The sequence below is a fragment of the Balaenoptera acutorostrata genome, chromosome 1, assembly GCF_949987535.1.
Source record: "Balaenoptera acutorostrata chromosome 1, mBalAcu1.1, whole genome shotgun sequence".
NCBI lineage: Eukaryota > Metazoa > Chordata > Mammalia > Artiodactyla > Balaenopteridae > Balaenoptera > Balaenoptera acutorostrata.
Window position 1 is genome coordinate 68,696,411 of NC_080064.1, and position 15,824 is coordinate 68,712,234.

At 43.1% G+C, this 15,824-nt stretch overlaps 1 protein-coding gene across 2 annotated transcripts in view; it reads left to right on the top strand.

Moving 5' to 3' along the window:
• The window catches only part of GIPC2 (GIPC PDZ domain containing family member 2), an 89,642-nt gene that overhangs the window by 38,987 nt on the left and 34,831 nt on the right, over positions 1 to 15,824 (top strand). The window lies entirely within an intron of this gene.

A 15,824-nucleotide genomic window follows, 5' to 3' on the forward strand; every position in this document is an offset into this window, starting at 1 on the left:
CTAAGCAAGTAAGGGGCAGATCCTAGCCATACGAAACTGAAACATTTTCTCTGCTTCCAAGCGATTCTGTGCCATTTAATAGAAATGCAGTGTAGGTGGTATTGCTTGTGGGTGACAGAGTTCCAAGAAGATGTAAGAAAAGGATGCCTTATGCCAGTAGTGCTCCTGGAGGGACCATTCTAGGAACCACTGACGCAGATACTGTCGTCCTGCATGGTACATTACAGCATCTGAGCTCACTTCCCACAGAGGAAGGTGGGCCAGCCCGCAGAGTTCTATCCAGCAGCCCCTTTTGAAATGGCTTTGTTTGGTAACCAACTTCCCAGGTATCACAGCATATAAACTGATAGGATGTAGGCAGTTTGAGATAAACAGTATCTGATTTAGGCTCTTTGTAAATCAAAGTTATTCTCTTAGTACAGCTTAAGAAATATAATTTCTTTCTACATTTATTTCTACCATAGAATCTGTTTTCCAGAGTCGATCTTTTCCTGTTTTTCCTTGTCTGCATATAAATTGTGTGGACCCTGTGTTGTTTTTTTTTTTTTTTTAAATAAGTTGCCTGTAATTTGAAACACTCCCTTACTTTTTTTTTTTTTAATAAATTTATTTATTTATTTATTTTTGGGTGTGTTGGGTCTTCGTTTCTGTGCGAGGGCTTTCTCTAGTTGCGGCAAGCGGGGGCCACTCTTCATCGCGGTGTGCGGGCCTCTCACTATCGCGGCCTCTCTTGTTGCGGAGCACAGGCTCCAGACGCGCAGGCTCAGTAATTGTGGCTCACGGGCCTAATTGCTCCGCGGCATGTGGGATCTTCCCAGACCAGGGCTCGAACCCGTGTCTCCTGCATTGGCAGGCAGATTCTCAACCACTGCGCCACCAGGGAAGCCCCCTGTGTTTTTTGTAGAAAGTTGCTGGTACACCTTAACTTGGATGTTAGGTTGGTAATAGTCTTGGATGTTATAGAGGTCATTGTATTTAGCTATTATTGCTCCATGATTAGATTTTTTCCTTCAATATTTGAGATACATGTATGGACGGTTGGTGTACTTCACTGCCTTATGTGTCTGCGATGGCTGAACTTGCTCTTTTGCTTCATATGAATTCCATGGACAAATTTGAAAAGGATTTTCCTAATGGGGGTATATTATTTCAGGCAGCTCACATTCTGGTGGTATCAGTTAGGATACCTGGAGATTGATTTTGGGGCAGTGACAAGTTTTTATTTTCCATGGTTTCAATGGCAGCTTAACTCAATGTAACCCCTGCTGGTCTATATGAATTTTTCACTCTGTGGATCAATGTTTGCCTCTGGGCCCTAGCCTGGGGATTTCTCTTAGAAGTAGGCCTTGCTTCTCTGCCCACCCTTCAGCCCTTAATTTTGGTGCCTATCTTTTTGACTCTAGGATAAAGGCAATGCTAGCTTGTTCCTTACCCTGTGGCCTTATTCCAGCACTTAGCTCTTTGCCAGGGAGGGAATATATATCAGGAGGTACTTGGGGGACCAGGCTTGGCCCCATTCTCTCCATCCCAATCTTATCTTTCGCTATGTTTCCTTCCTTCCTGTGTTTTTCTAGCATTTTCATTGATGCATTGATTCAAATTTAAAGTCCTTCATGATCTGAGTCTGTCATCGTGGATTCCTACCAGGAGAAAGGGCCAGTCTACATGAGGCAGAATTCTCTTCTTTGCGTTAAGATAGCTTCAGCCAAGATGGCCTAAGTCATTTCTGGGACTTTACCAAAAGCTGTCAGAAATAGCCACACACTCCAGTATCTTGAGATTTTCCTATCAACTTCCCAAAGATTTAGGCTGGGGAGGCATGTGGACTGTGTCCCAAAATATAGGAGGGAATAATGTAGTTGGCTGCTTTGTGCTGGCATAGCAGGTATGATGAACACAACTTCTTAACCACTGATGAAGGAATCCTTACTGCCTGTTTTATTTCCATATTTTACATCCACCACTACCCACACCCCACTTCTAGGGGCCACTATATGTGTCAAGATTCTTTGAGAGCTACAGAATAAGCTCTATCTAATTGAAGGAAAAGACATTTTTGGGAAAGACTATCAAGTAGGTCTCAGAAAAAAAGACAGTTCAATAAAGTCTTGGAAAGGTAGGAACTGAGGCTGTTTCAGGGATGTGTGAACCAGGAACCCTTCATGGTACTGGCTTAATTGACTCCCTGAAGTTATTTCCTGTCTTCATGTTACCCCACTTAGGATTCAAATTCCTGGGAGGGGGGTACTTATTAGGTCGTGTGTCTGTCTTGATAGTGGGGAAGGCAGGCTACATAATTGACAGGCCCACCAAAATCACACAGAACAGTGAAGGGGAGGAAGTTTCCTTTTGGGTAGGAAAAGGCAGATGTCCATTTAACCATTTCTCTAAGCTTTTACATCTTGTTCTTTAGGTGGAGAAGTGTTTGTTTTCTCTTGACTTTGAATCTGACTCTATCCATGCATGATGCTGTCAGTCTGGTGTATCAGAATGAGTCTGGAGGGAGGAGGGTATTGTCAACTGGCTTTGGGTGTCTAGTCTTAAGGATTTTATTATTCTACTAAGTTTTGGGTGCTATATAGATGGCTGTTTGGCAGTGGGCTATCTGGAGACCATGACAGTATCGTTAACTTTCTTTCAGGGAAAGGCTAAAGCCATATTCTTCTTGGTGCTGGCCACCACATTTGGAAGGGACCTCACTCCATAGATTTGGACTACACTCCTGGAAGGTCCTTCATTTATGTATCCCACAAATAATTTGAGAATCTGCTGTGTTCCAGGTACTCTGCTATGCCTAGCAGATACTAAGAAAAAAAGCCTAAGTTATAGCTCCTGCCTTTTGAGAAGCTCACAGTGTAGTAGGAAGCTGTTATGGACTGAATTGTGTCCCCCTAAAATTTGTGTGTTGAAGTCCTAATCTCCAGTACCTCAGAATGTGACAATATTTGGAGATAGGATCTTTAAAGAGGTAACTAAGTTAAAATGAGGTCATTAGGGTGGCCCCCTGGTCCAATATGACTGGTGTATTTACAAGAAGAGAAAAATTGGACATGGAGACATGTAGGGGACGAATGCCTTGTGAACATGAAGACAGCCAACTGCAAGCCAAGGAGAGAGGCCTCAGAAGAAAGTAACCCTGGTAACAGACTTCTAGCCCCCATACCTGTAAGAAAATAAGTTTTTGTTGTTTAAGCCATGTGGTCCTTTGTTATGGCAGCCCCAGGAAACTAATACAGAGGCCAATAAGCAAAAAAAGAAAATATAGTGCAAGTTCTTTGACTATGGCAGTAGATCTAGGACTTTCTGACAATATAGAAGGTATAGGTTGGGTGTCTTAGCAGTCCTTTGGCCTTGGGCAGATGGCAAGAACGTACCAATATGTTTTCATTCAATGAATAGTTGAGTAATTAGTATATACTGGTCTTAGGGTGCTAGTTGCTGGGATAATAGTCACTGTTTATCGAGAACCTACTGTGCTCCATCACCGTACTACATACTTGGTATTCCATAAATAAGATCCAGTTCTTGCCTTCAAGAAATGCATGTCTAGGGACTTCCCTGGTGGCACAGTGGTTAAGAGTCCGCCTGCCAGTGCAGGAGACACGGGTTCAATCCCTGGTCCGGGAAGATCCCACATGCCGCGGAGCAACTAAGCCCGTGTGCCACAACTACTGAGCTTGCCCTCTAGAGCCTGCAAGCCACAACTACTGAAGCCTGCGTGCCACAACTACTGAAGCCCGTGCTCTGCAACAAGAGAAGCCACCACAATGAGAAGCCCGCACACCGCAATGAAGAGTAGCCCCCGCTCGCTGCAACTAGAGAAAGCCCGCTCAGCAACGAAGACCCAACACAACCAAAAAAAAAAAAAAGAAGAAGAAAAGAAAAGAAAAAAAAAAAAAGAAACTCATGTCTAGTGAGAAGAGATGGATATGAAAAAATTTCAATAGAGGGTGTTAGAGGTGATAGAATGTACTGGAGGTCTAAAAGTGGGATACATCAAACCAACCAAGGAGTTTAGGAAAAGCTTCCTGGAGAAGGAATTTGAGCTGAATCTTAAGAGACTTACTCAATGAACAAATCAGGGAAGGTTGTCCTAGGGAGTAGGAATAGAATAAACAAAGGTGCAGAAGCATGCAGCAGTATCATATACCTTAGAATATGATGTATGTGGGTGTGATTGGAATAGAGGTTATAGGTGGTGGTGTGGCAAGAGACAAAGCCCAAGAGTAAGTGGGCACCAAATTATCAAGGGCCTTATGTATATAGATAAAGAGTGGACAGTGGAGAACCACTGAAGGGGTTTAGGCAGGGGAGAAGCATAATGAGACCTGGATTTTAGAGAGGTATTTTGGAGACTATGTCAGAGAGGTAGGGTATGAGTAAAAGGTCAGGAAGTCAATAAAGACTCTATTGTGTTGAGGAGAAGCAAGATGAAATCCGGAGTCAGTGCCACTAGGCATGGAGATAAGAAATGGTTCTGAGGATTAGATGGTGGTGCGCTGGAGCCATTAGTGCTCATCTCTTTTCAATTCCATGTTCAGTGGCATCAAGTCGGTTGCTTGAAATTGGCTCTGGTGAGGTATTTGCGTCACAGAAATAGACAAGTGCTGCAAGTCAGGGCTTTTTTTTTTTTTTTTAACCTGGAAAGGTGACTGTTAAACATTTACCTGCATACCACTGAATATTAAGAAGGTAAAATTGGTAACGCATTGGATGTTGAGGTATAGGAAAAGAAGTTGCAAATGATGACCCACGGATTTGTGGATTGTGTGTGGTGCTATTCCTTGAGAGGAGGAAAACTAGAAAAGAAAAATTTGGGTGAGGAGACAGGGAAGAGAGATTGCACTTACAGTACAATTTTGGGCCTTAAGAGTTTGAAATCTGTGGGACAGTTCAGTTGGAAATGTGTTAGATGTAGACGGGCATTTAGAATTGGGGCCTAGGGAATGGGATTTCTGAGTAACTTGAAGCCATGGAAGTAGATCCAGTTACTCAGAGTAATAAGAGAAAAAGGCCAAAAACAGAGCCCTGGGGGAACCCCAGATTTCAAGGGATAGAAAGAGAAGGAGTCGGCACAGTGAGGAATGGCTGGACTTGGAAGAGCCAGCTTTTGGGTGGCCTTTACCCAAGCGCTCAAGGAACAAGTCACTTGTCCCAAGAGCAGATGCGCCGTTGCAGCTTTCCTAAGTTGCCTGTGGGACTCTGAGGGAGGAATAAAGACTAGCATAAAACATACCCTCAGAATCTCCTCTGCTGGTTTAAATAACTGTTTTTCAGCCAGTAGGTCTCAGCCAGTGTGTTTAGAACACAAAGTAGAATAGAACTGAAAATTTCATAGTGCTTTGTGCCTGGTAAGGGTAAGCATTGTTTCAGTTTCAATGTTTCCGTATATGCATGTGGGTGTTTCAGATATATAATATATGTCATGATATAATGTATTACATATATTTCTCACTGTGTGTCACAGCAAAAGAACCACAGAAAACAAAAAAACAAAAACATTTGAAAGCGACTGGTTTAAATGATCCCCTTGTTGAAAACTTGTAATTTAATGGGAAATCTTGTTCATACCTAACATGGTTTCTCCTGGTCAGCTGCGTTCCGATCCAAATTTTCCATCTTCTAGCCATGAATTGATGGCAGCCTTCCCAATCCTTATCAAGTATCGGCTGGAATGTCTCTAGGGGTAATTTTTTTAGGGCATGGCTCACTTCCTTTTCTCTTTTGCCAGTGAAAAGGAACATGTCTCCACAATGAGCTCAACCCTTCAGAGTTTGCCCTGTAAACCTAGATTTTCCCAAGGCTGTGAAAATTAATTCTTCCATTTCACTGGCTGAAGGATCAGACTAGTTTAACTGGTTTGTTTTCTTATGAGGCCTTTTAATTATTAAATGTTATGAGGCTTTGATTCAGTTTTATTTAGATAAGTCTCCACTTAACTTATCCTGGAGAATTTCTTTAATTTGTAATTGTTCCACTTTATGGAAAGAGGTTTGTGGAAGGAGGTATGAAATGTATCTGTAAAGTGTTTTGAAAACAGAAAGGGAGTTGAAAGAATGTTGGCCTCCTAAAGCATCGATAGTCTTTGTTTTGGGGTTAGATTTTGTTACAGATCTCTGGGCTATGTCTTCTTTTAGAGACCTCATTTCTGTGCTATGTGCCCATCAGAATAGGATGTTCAGTATGTGAAGTACGTCCGATTCCCTTGAGTCATTCACAGCTGGAAAACTTGTACCTCATCTTCGTGATTCAGCTTAACTGATGTGCTCATTTTCAAAGACTAAGTCTATTTGCTATTAAGAGAAACTTTGGCTTTTAAGTTTTATGACTTTTTAGATAGACACATCAAACATTTAAAAAATACTCTCTACTATTCATGCTATTTCGAGTGAACATTTTTCAAGCAACAGTGCTTTTGGTACTTTTTTTTTTCTTTTTAAATTAATTAATTAATTAATTATTTTTGGCTGCGTTGGGTCTTCGTTGCTGCGCGGGCTTTCTCTAGTTGCGGTGAGCGGGGGCTACTGTTCGTTGCGGTGTGCGAGCTTCTCATTGCGGTGGCTTCTCTTGTTGCGGAGCATGGGCTCTAGGCACACGGGTTTCAGTAGTTGTGGCGCGTGGGCTCTAGAGCACAGGCTCAGTAGCTGTGGTGCACAGGCTTAGTTGCTCTGCGGCATGTGGGATCTTCGCGGACCAGGGTTCGAACCCGTGTCCCCTGCGTTGGCAGGCGGATTCTTAACCACTGCACCACCAGGGAAGTTCGGTACTTTTATATATACTGAATTCTACTAAATATCCTGTGGAATACGAAAAAAGTTACAAAAGGGACAACAAAGTGTAAGTAGTTAAGTACGTAGACTCTGCCACATATGGGCTGTGTGTTAATGTGACATTGGGTGAATTAACCTTTCTGTGCTTTGGTTTCCTCACACAAAAAGTAAAGATAATAGTATCGACCACATTGGGCCGTTGTGAGGATTAAATGATTAAACACGCAAAAACAATCATAGAACAGTCCCTGGTGCATATAAGTCTTTGGTAGAAGTTAGCTGCTACTATTACTATTGATACTATCTTGAAGGTGTAGCCCTTCCTTTAAGGAGTAATTTTAGAAACAAGATGAACCCCACATGAAGCAAGACAAACAATGTGGGTGAGTTGGTGATTAGCAAATATTTGTTGAGAACCCTGGCACTCTTCCGGATCCTGGAAAGACAAATGGTAAATCACATCTCATATCAAATAATGAAATATATCAGTATGTCATTGTCATAGCCGCCGTTCACTTTTCTAAGTACTTTCTAAGTTGGAAATAATTTAATCCTTACACCCATTCTAAAAAGTTAAGCAATCTGTCCAAGATTTTAGAGTTAGCTCGTGAACGAGGGAGGTAGGCTTCTAACCCCTGCTGTGAGCGTCCAGAGCCAGCTCCCTAACAGCTGTTATGGATGAGTCAGCATGTTTACTGTCCTCAAGGAGCTTGCAATTTACATAAGGAGGCAGATACATTAAGAATCAGGTAGTTTATCAATAGCCGTAATAGCTACCATTTGAAACAATTGCTTATTAGAAGCAATATGGTATAACGGTTAAAAGCATAGATTCTGAGCCAAAGTGCTTGGGTTGAATTCCTACCTCTGCTGCTTACTTCCTATGTGATCTTGGACTACTTACTTACTCCCTTCTATGCCTGTTTACTTATCCATAAAGTGTTGTGGGGATTGAATGTGTTAATATACGTAAAGCACTTAGAATAGTGCTTGGCACACAGTGCTACATAAATGTAAGTCGTTGCTACTAGGACTTCTATTCTGGCCTGATTCAATCCTTGTGTCATTCCTATGAAGGTTTTCTAGATAAGTAAACTGAGGCTTTGGGCAGTTAAATACCTCCCTGAGGTCATTCAGTGCAAGTATAGTACTCCATTCCTGTTTGCTTCTGAGGCTTCTGTGCTTAACAGTATGTGTTACTGCCTCTTAGACTATAATGCAGACCATATGATACGTGCTGTAATGCAGATTTAAACGAAGGGCAGTTCAGCTGAGAGCTGATTTGTCCATGATGGGGAAGGGTCCTGAAGCTGAGAGTGAGGGAGGCTGGGAGCAGTGGTAAGATTGCGAAAGGATTTTCCCAAAGCGATAAGCCATGGGACAGATGGCTTATCTAGCATGTCCCACCAGTATCAAGGACCAGTGTCCCATTCCCATGTAACTTCCCATGAGAAGTGATAGGACTCCTGATAGAGTTGCAAAGTGATATCAGGGCTGTGAGAGCTGTGACCTTGCCATCTGAGGTGAAAGAGGCCCTGTGCCCTGGGCTTGGACACACTGACTTGGAGGTCGAGCTTCAGGGTAGGATCTGTGTTGGACTGAGCACCACATCAGCCCTCTGGATCCCGAGAAGGGGAGACTCCCAAAGCAAAAACCAAGACTCAGTTTCTCACCAAACCTGTGGAGTGAGGGGCTCCCAGTCAGATTCAACCTGACATTTCTTTTCTCCAGAACTGTGGAGCAAAAATTTAAATCCACTACAGACATTTAAGTGGGTGTTTAAAGAGGGGAAAGATACGAGTAGGTGAGAAAGATTCCTGAAGAAGATTGCACTTGAACTTGGCCTTGCAGGATGGCAGAGGAAGTACAGACAAGGAAGGAGGGTTTCCTGTGGAGAAGAGTCTTGGAGGGACTGCAGCAAATCAGGCTGCAAAAACAGCTCCAGGCCATGTTAAGAAGATCTCTGAAAACTAGGTGGGGAACCTGAGCTTGTTGGAGGGGATAATAGGGAATCATTGAGATATTAGAACTGAAGAATGAATGATGAAATAGACTTTGGGGAGTTAAGCCCGGAGGAGGAATGTTGGCTGTATTTGATTAGAGGAGAAACCACGTCAGAAGCTGCTGCAGTATTCCAGGAGGAAATAATAAGGGCTGGTATCGGAGGCAGCAGCGGGAATTCGCATGAAAGAAGAAAGCCTGAGTAATACTGCAGAGGCACAAATAGAGGTTAGAGATGGGTTGATGCACTTTAGCTAAAAGAGGGAGAGATAAGGTTTGGAAGAAGCAAATGTAACCCTAGGTTTCTATCGTTGGAGCCTGTGATAAAAGTGATCATTGGAAATGCGGCCATTGGATGTAGTAGTGGTTTGGGAGAAAGTCAGGGAGAGAAGTTTAATTTTAGATGTATTGCATTTTATGTGACAGTGGCACTCTCTTTCATGTATTTTTTGGCAAAGGTTTAAAGCACTCACAGTGACAAATTTGGGGGCTAGAACATGCCAATTAATCATCTTTTCATGTCATAGAGTTTGTTCTGCCTTTCTTATATCTAGCTAGACATTGGTTTGGCATTTACCACAAAGATACTATGGAAGAAGATAAATGAAGAGCCACGTTCTCTTTTGTGGGGTGTGGCAGATGTGTTAGATGAGTGCTGGGTGTAACCGACAAATGTGTTTTCAGTGTAAAGACTCAGCTGGATAAAGACCCAGGCTAAATATTCACTCTTTTCTACTCTAGCTATAAACTCTCACTAAGGGAAAACTTATTAAATGCTCATGTTTTGAATCTAAGAAAGGTGAAATTATTATAATCTATAATACTGAAAACTTTGTAATCTGTATTTCCCATGTCACTTAACCCTAAACAGTGATTGATTTCTTAGAACTACGATGTTTAAGGAGTCTTTGGAATTAATAACAACCATGAGTGGAAGGTAGATAATAGTTCTTAGCTGTTTGTAAGCTTAGTAATTAAAATAGCCGGGTAGGATGAAGGGGTCAAAACTGATGCTAACATGGCAGTGGCTTCCTTAAGATGGTAGAACAGTGTGAAGATAATATCACTTATTGGTGTAATTGCTCTTTTTCTAATAATACACATTCTTCCCATTGTATAATGGGAAGTGTCATGTAATTGTAAGAAAATGGATCTGACAAATTATACTCAAAATTGTCCGAGTATGTCTTCAGAAAAAGTTAAGCAGATAAACAGTTCCCTTTGTGTACGGGCAAATGTTTGATATATTAAGTGAAAAGACAGATTACAAAACAATGTATAGTAAAATCCCCTTTTTTGTAAAAAAGTATCTTTACATGTAGAAGAAAAGTGACTTGCGGTATATGTATATTGAAATGTTAACAGTTATCTCTGGTGGTATGTTTATGAATGACTTGTTTCTTTAGGTTTCTTGTGTTTCTCACGTTTTAAATACAAAATATTAACTTTTATAACCAGAAAACAATTATTTAAAAAAGAAATGTCTAGCATTCCTAGTCTAGGAAGTAGGGAAACGGAATCATTCCACTTTTAGTAGCTTTATAATTTTTAATTTTATGATCATACTCATTTTAAACAGCTTTCTTTAACATTATCTTAAATGGTTCCATGTTAGAAATGTGGTAGATTACATTGTATCAACTTTTAAAATCGACAGGATTGTGGTTTTTTTTTTATATGAACCAGACATTTTATTTTATTTATTTATTTATGTTTATTTTTGGCTGCGTTGGGTCTTTGTTGCTGCGCGTGGGCTTTTCTCTAATTGCGGTGAGCGGGGGCTACTCTTTGTTGTGGTGCTCGGGCTTCTCATTGGGTGGCTTCTCTTATTGTGGAGCACGGGCTCTAGGCATGCGGGCTTCAGTAGTTGTGGCACTCGGGCTCAGTAGTTGTGGCTTGTGGGCTCTAGAACACAGGCTGAGTAGTTGTGGCGCACGGGCTTAGTTGCTCCGCGGCACGTGGGATCTTCCCTGAGCAGGGCTCGAACCCGTGTCTCCTGCATTGGCAGGTGGATTCTTAACCACTGCGCCACCAGGGAAGGCCGGCAGGATTGTTTTTGTAACTACTAAACTTTTTAAAAGGTAGAGGAAAATATGTGTAATAAACCATGAATAAAAGTGAACAATTTTTGATTTTTGAATTCCCATAAGATCATGCTATGGAATAAAATAAGTATAAAAGGATAAAAATACTTTAGCCATCCTTTTTTCCTCGTGTTAGAGTCCTGAGGTTTGTAATATTTTTGGTGACACAATCCCCTCTGGATTAAAACTATCCCAGAGATGCACATTAACTTTTGCCTGTAATTTCAGGGAGTTATGAAACTAGGGTTGAGTTTTTCTCAAATGACACCTTACCTAAAGAACAAGATGATTTTGGGCATAGTTATTTCCCTTCTGACACTTGTCATGCACTGTTCAGTCTCATCAAAGGAACAGTTAAGAGCAGCTTTGTGTAGCCTTTTTTTTTTTGGGTGGATTGGGTCATGCGTTGCCAGCCCTTTTGATCCGATAGCCACCTTGTGTATGTGGCATCCACTTATCTCCTTTTCCTTCTTATCCGCCCCAGCACCCTACCAGCTCGATCAAAACAAAAACAACACCATAGCTATTCTAAAAAAGTCTGAAGAATGTTGGAGAGAGGAAGGAGACATAGAAAAAGGGAATGAATAGTTAAAGTTTTAAATTCTGGGGCAAAGCTAGATTTTATGTCAGCTACTCTGAGAAAGAGGCGGGGGGGGAGAGAGAGAGAGAGACAGAGAGAGAGACAGAGAGAGAGAGAGAGAGACAGAGAGAGACAGAGAGAGAGACAGAGGCAGAGAGACAGAAAGAGAGAGAGACAGAGAGAGAGAGAGACACAGAGAGAGAGAGAGACACACAGAGAGAGAGAGAGACAGAGAGACAGAGACAGAGAGACAGAGAGAGAGAGAGAGACAGAGAGAGAGAGACAGAGAGAGAGAGACAGAGAGACAGAGACAGAGAGACAGAGACAGAGAGACACAGAGAGAGACACAGAGAGAGAGAGACAGAGAGACAGAGAGAGAGAGACAGAGAGAGACAGAGAGAGAGAGACAGAGAGAGACAGAGAGAGAGAGAGAGAGAGACAGAGAGAGAGAGACAGAGAGAGAGAGAGAGACAGAGAGAGAGAGACAGGGAGAGAGAGACACAGAGAGAGAGAGACAGAGAGAGAGAGAGACAGAGAGACAGAGAGAGAGAGAGAGACAGAGAGAGAGAGAGACAGAGAGAGAGACAGAGAGAGAGAGACAGAGACAGAGAGAGACAGAGACAGAGAGAGAGACAGAGAGACAGAGACAGAGAGACAGAGAGAGAGAGAGAGAGTCGGGGGTGGAGGTAGGGAAGGGAGCACACCAGCTGTTTATGGACAGTGCCATTCATGTATGTCCAAGCATTGGAAGGTCTCTTTAGAAGGGTTGCTTCATTGCTCAGACATGATTCTGTATCTGTGAGGTATTGGAAACAGTGGAAAACCTTGCGACCCTGGCTAATGCAGAAAAGGGAAGCTTATAAATCAACCGTCCGTGAGTGACGCCGGCATTAGCAAAGCTCTATGTAGGGCCCGTACAATGTGATCAGGACCCCGTTTCTTGCCCTTCCTTTCTGCTCTGCTGCCTGAGGCATCAGCTTCGTCATCCATATGTCCTTGACGTACCCCAAGATGGTGATCAGCAATGGCTGGGACCATGTGCTTCCTTATTTACATAGAACAGAAAAAGAGAGTGTCCTTGCCTCAGAATTTCGAGCAAAAGTCCTTAGATTTTTTTCTGACTTACCTTTGTTCACATGTCCACCCCTGAAACAATCACTGTGATGAAGGGGATCAGTTAGCTTGGCCCATTCGTGTGTCCCATCCCTGAAGCTGGGAGCAATCAGCTTCCCCTGAACCACAGTGATCCTCATGACCACTGGGTATTGAGAAGACAGCCAACTAATGTCTGTTACCAATGGCAACTCATAATCTTTAATAGAATATAAAATCAGGCAGTGGCTCTGGGGTAGCCCAGCTCTACCATTTACCAGTTGTCTATGACCTTGGTGAAATCATCTTACTACCCCAAGCCTCAACTGTAAGTTTAATTGTAAAATTAGAGTAATACCTACCTTGTAATAGTGTTGTGAAGATTAAATAAGAGAACTTATCAAGAATTTCTAGTACCTGGGACATATTAAATGATCAGTTAAAAAAGTTACCTTTAATTTTCCCAGATGATCTATGTTTTTGCCCCTAGATGAATTATAGTGTAGATGTATGTGTGTATATTTATTCCTTTGAAATAAGACTGCACTCGAAGAATAACACTAGTATATGAAACAGCATATAACGCTTTATAGCCATATGTAGTGAGAAATTCTATACCTTGAGAGATTGTCTGAAAATGAGGGCAGAGAGCTGCAAACCCCAAAGTAAAGTTGTCGACCCTAATTATTATTGTTTTGTAGGCATGCGTCAGTCTCCAAGAGAAAGTTAAAATTTGAATTTTGATGAGAAATCACCCAACTTTTAAAAGTTGGCAACTAATTAAAAAAATCTGATAACGTTGCACACTTCACAAACATGTCTGTGGACCACATGTCACTGAACTACCTGTTTGCAGCCTTGGACTGTGAGAATTATCCTTTGTGCCCAAGTCCTTTTCTATGGTATCATCCATGCACACTAAGCTTCTCAAGTACCCAATGGGAAGAAAGTTTCAAGTGAATTATTCCTAAGAGGGGTAGAGGCCTGGTAAACTGAGAGTCACCCAGTTGGGAGGGACTCTAAAACATCAACTCTCCACTCCTTGCTTTTGGAGTCTTGGAACTCATGGCCCGGGGCATGATCCCTCCCCTTTTCCCACTTAGCCTTGCTGTCTTAGACCTTCATGGCTGGGTCTCTGCTTGGACATTTTCCCCAGGAAGTTTTGGGTTCCTGAGAATGAAGCATGGCAGCCCACTTGGACCTTTGATACCATCCCTCCCTATGATTAATACATTGATGTATGACATCTGTTCTTGTGAATTTGGTTAGTGTGAATCAATCCCTAAGACTCAGGTCAGTTCTGGGAACACTGGAAAAAAACATTTCTGGGCCTGCAGTGCTGAAGGTCATTGGTATACACATCCTGCAAAGTCCTGCCTGAGTTGCCATCTGGCCACCATGTTTGATGCTGTCGAACTCCAGAGGTGGAAATTATAGAAATGGATTAGTGAATTTGGTGAAGTGGCTTAGTTCACCTACATGGCTGGTTAGGGGAGGGGACTCTAAGTTTCCAGGTTGGAGTGTTGGTGTGTCTGCCCTCTTGCCCTCATGGTGTCATGTAACTCTAACAGGACGTTTTGAATGGGGGTCAGAGGTCCAATGAGATGGACACTGGAGGGCCCCCTCTGCTGAGTGCCCCCCGAGGGGCTGGGCTTCAACTCAGCCACTTTGGTGACTCTGAGTAATGGGTCATCTGTTGTTTCTACTCCCCTGTAAATGGAAGGGGGAAAAAAATCACAGTTCTATAGAAGATAGAATAAAAAGGAGACCTTTGTATTTGAAGTGACAGTTTTCTGAACATTTGAAGAGAGACTTCTGCGTGTTTCTCATCCTGGGAAAACCAGTGCAAATGGTTTTGTTGGGGAGGGCACGGGAAAAGCAGATGGCTGTCTATCCAGGGTGGACCGTGTCAGCAGAAGCCAGTCCAACAGCAGTAGCAGCTCTCTGTGTACGAGCCAGACCTCTGGGCAAGGCACCTTTCATACGGCAGCCGTTTGAATGCTTCAGACAACATCCTATGCAGGCAGTGTTACCGAGAGATCAGCCTCTCCGTACACGGGTGCCGAATCAAATCTGGGAGACAAGAGTTCTGGGTGAAGTAGAAAAGGATAGCTTTATTACTTTGCCAGGCAAAGGGAGACACACGGGGCTTCTGCCTTGAAAAACTATGTGTCCCAACCCGGGAGGATTTGATGAGGGTTTTAGAACAGTGGTTCAAAGGTGGGGTCTCTGACAAGATTAGGGTTGAGCAGGGCCTGCACTCCTTTAGTCTCAGCTCAGGTGGTCTCCTAATCTTGATGAGCTTCTCTGGTCCCTTTAATCTTTTTTTTTTTTTTTTTTTAAATCATTTTGCAATTTTATTTTTATTTTTTTGGCTGTGTTGGGTCTTCGTTTCTGTGCGAGAGCTTTCTCTAGTTGTGGCGAGTGGGGGCCACTCTTCATCGCGGTGCGCAGGCCTCTCACTATGGTGGCCTCCCTTGTTGCGGAGCACAGGCTCCAGACGCGCAGGCTCAGTAATTGTGGCTCACGGGCCTTGTTGCTCCGCGGCATGTGAGATCTTCCCAGACCAGGGCTCGAACCCGTGTCCCCTGCATTGGTAGGCAGATTCTCAACCACTGCACCACCAGGGAAGCCCTGGTCCCTTTAATCTTGCCTCAGGTGGTTTCATGGCTGCTCCTCCCTTGATTAGCAACTGTTGGAATCTGCCCTTTGGAACTCAGGGAAGGTCATGGAGGCTAGAGCCTTGCCTACAAGAACCGGGACAAAAGGGCCTTTGTGCTTGGGAGCCCCACAGGGCCTCACTTGGTTTCAGTAGTGTTCTTGTACAGATAAGGACTTATTCCTTAAGTTCTCACAATTTGTAAATGGTGGAGCTGGGTTTTAACTCAGGTTCTCTGATTCTGAAGTCTGTCTCTCGCTGGACACAGAGGTGTCCGTATGTGCCTCCCTCTCGTGGAAATCAAGGCTCTGCCCCTGCTATGAATTGTACTCCATGCCAACTGGGGCCCTTGTGGGACCAGAACAAGATCTTGTTCTGTGCAGAAGCAGGAGAATGCCCACCCTCCTCACTGTCACCCTGTGTCCCTTGGGGATCTAAACCACTTGCATGTGTTCCGCCTGAAGATAGGGCCTTGGCTGCTGTCAGCGCTCTTCTTCCCCTGGGGCTCAGGGTGGGACTAGAGACAGACATCTTGCTGTCTTCTCCATTTCCCCATCTCTCCCCTGACCTTCACGATGTAGCAGGGACTGGGGGTTGTTCTGTTTATTGAAAATGCCAGTTAAAATGGTATCATAAAG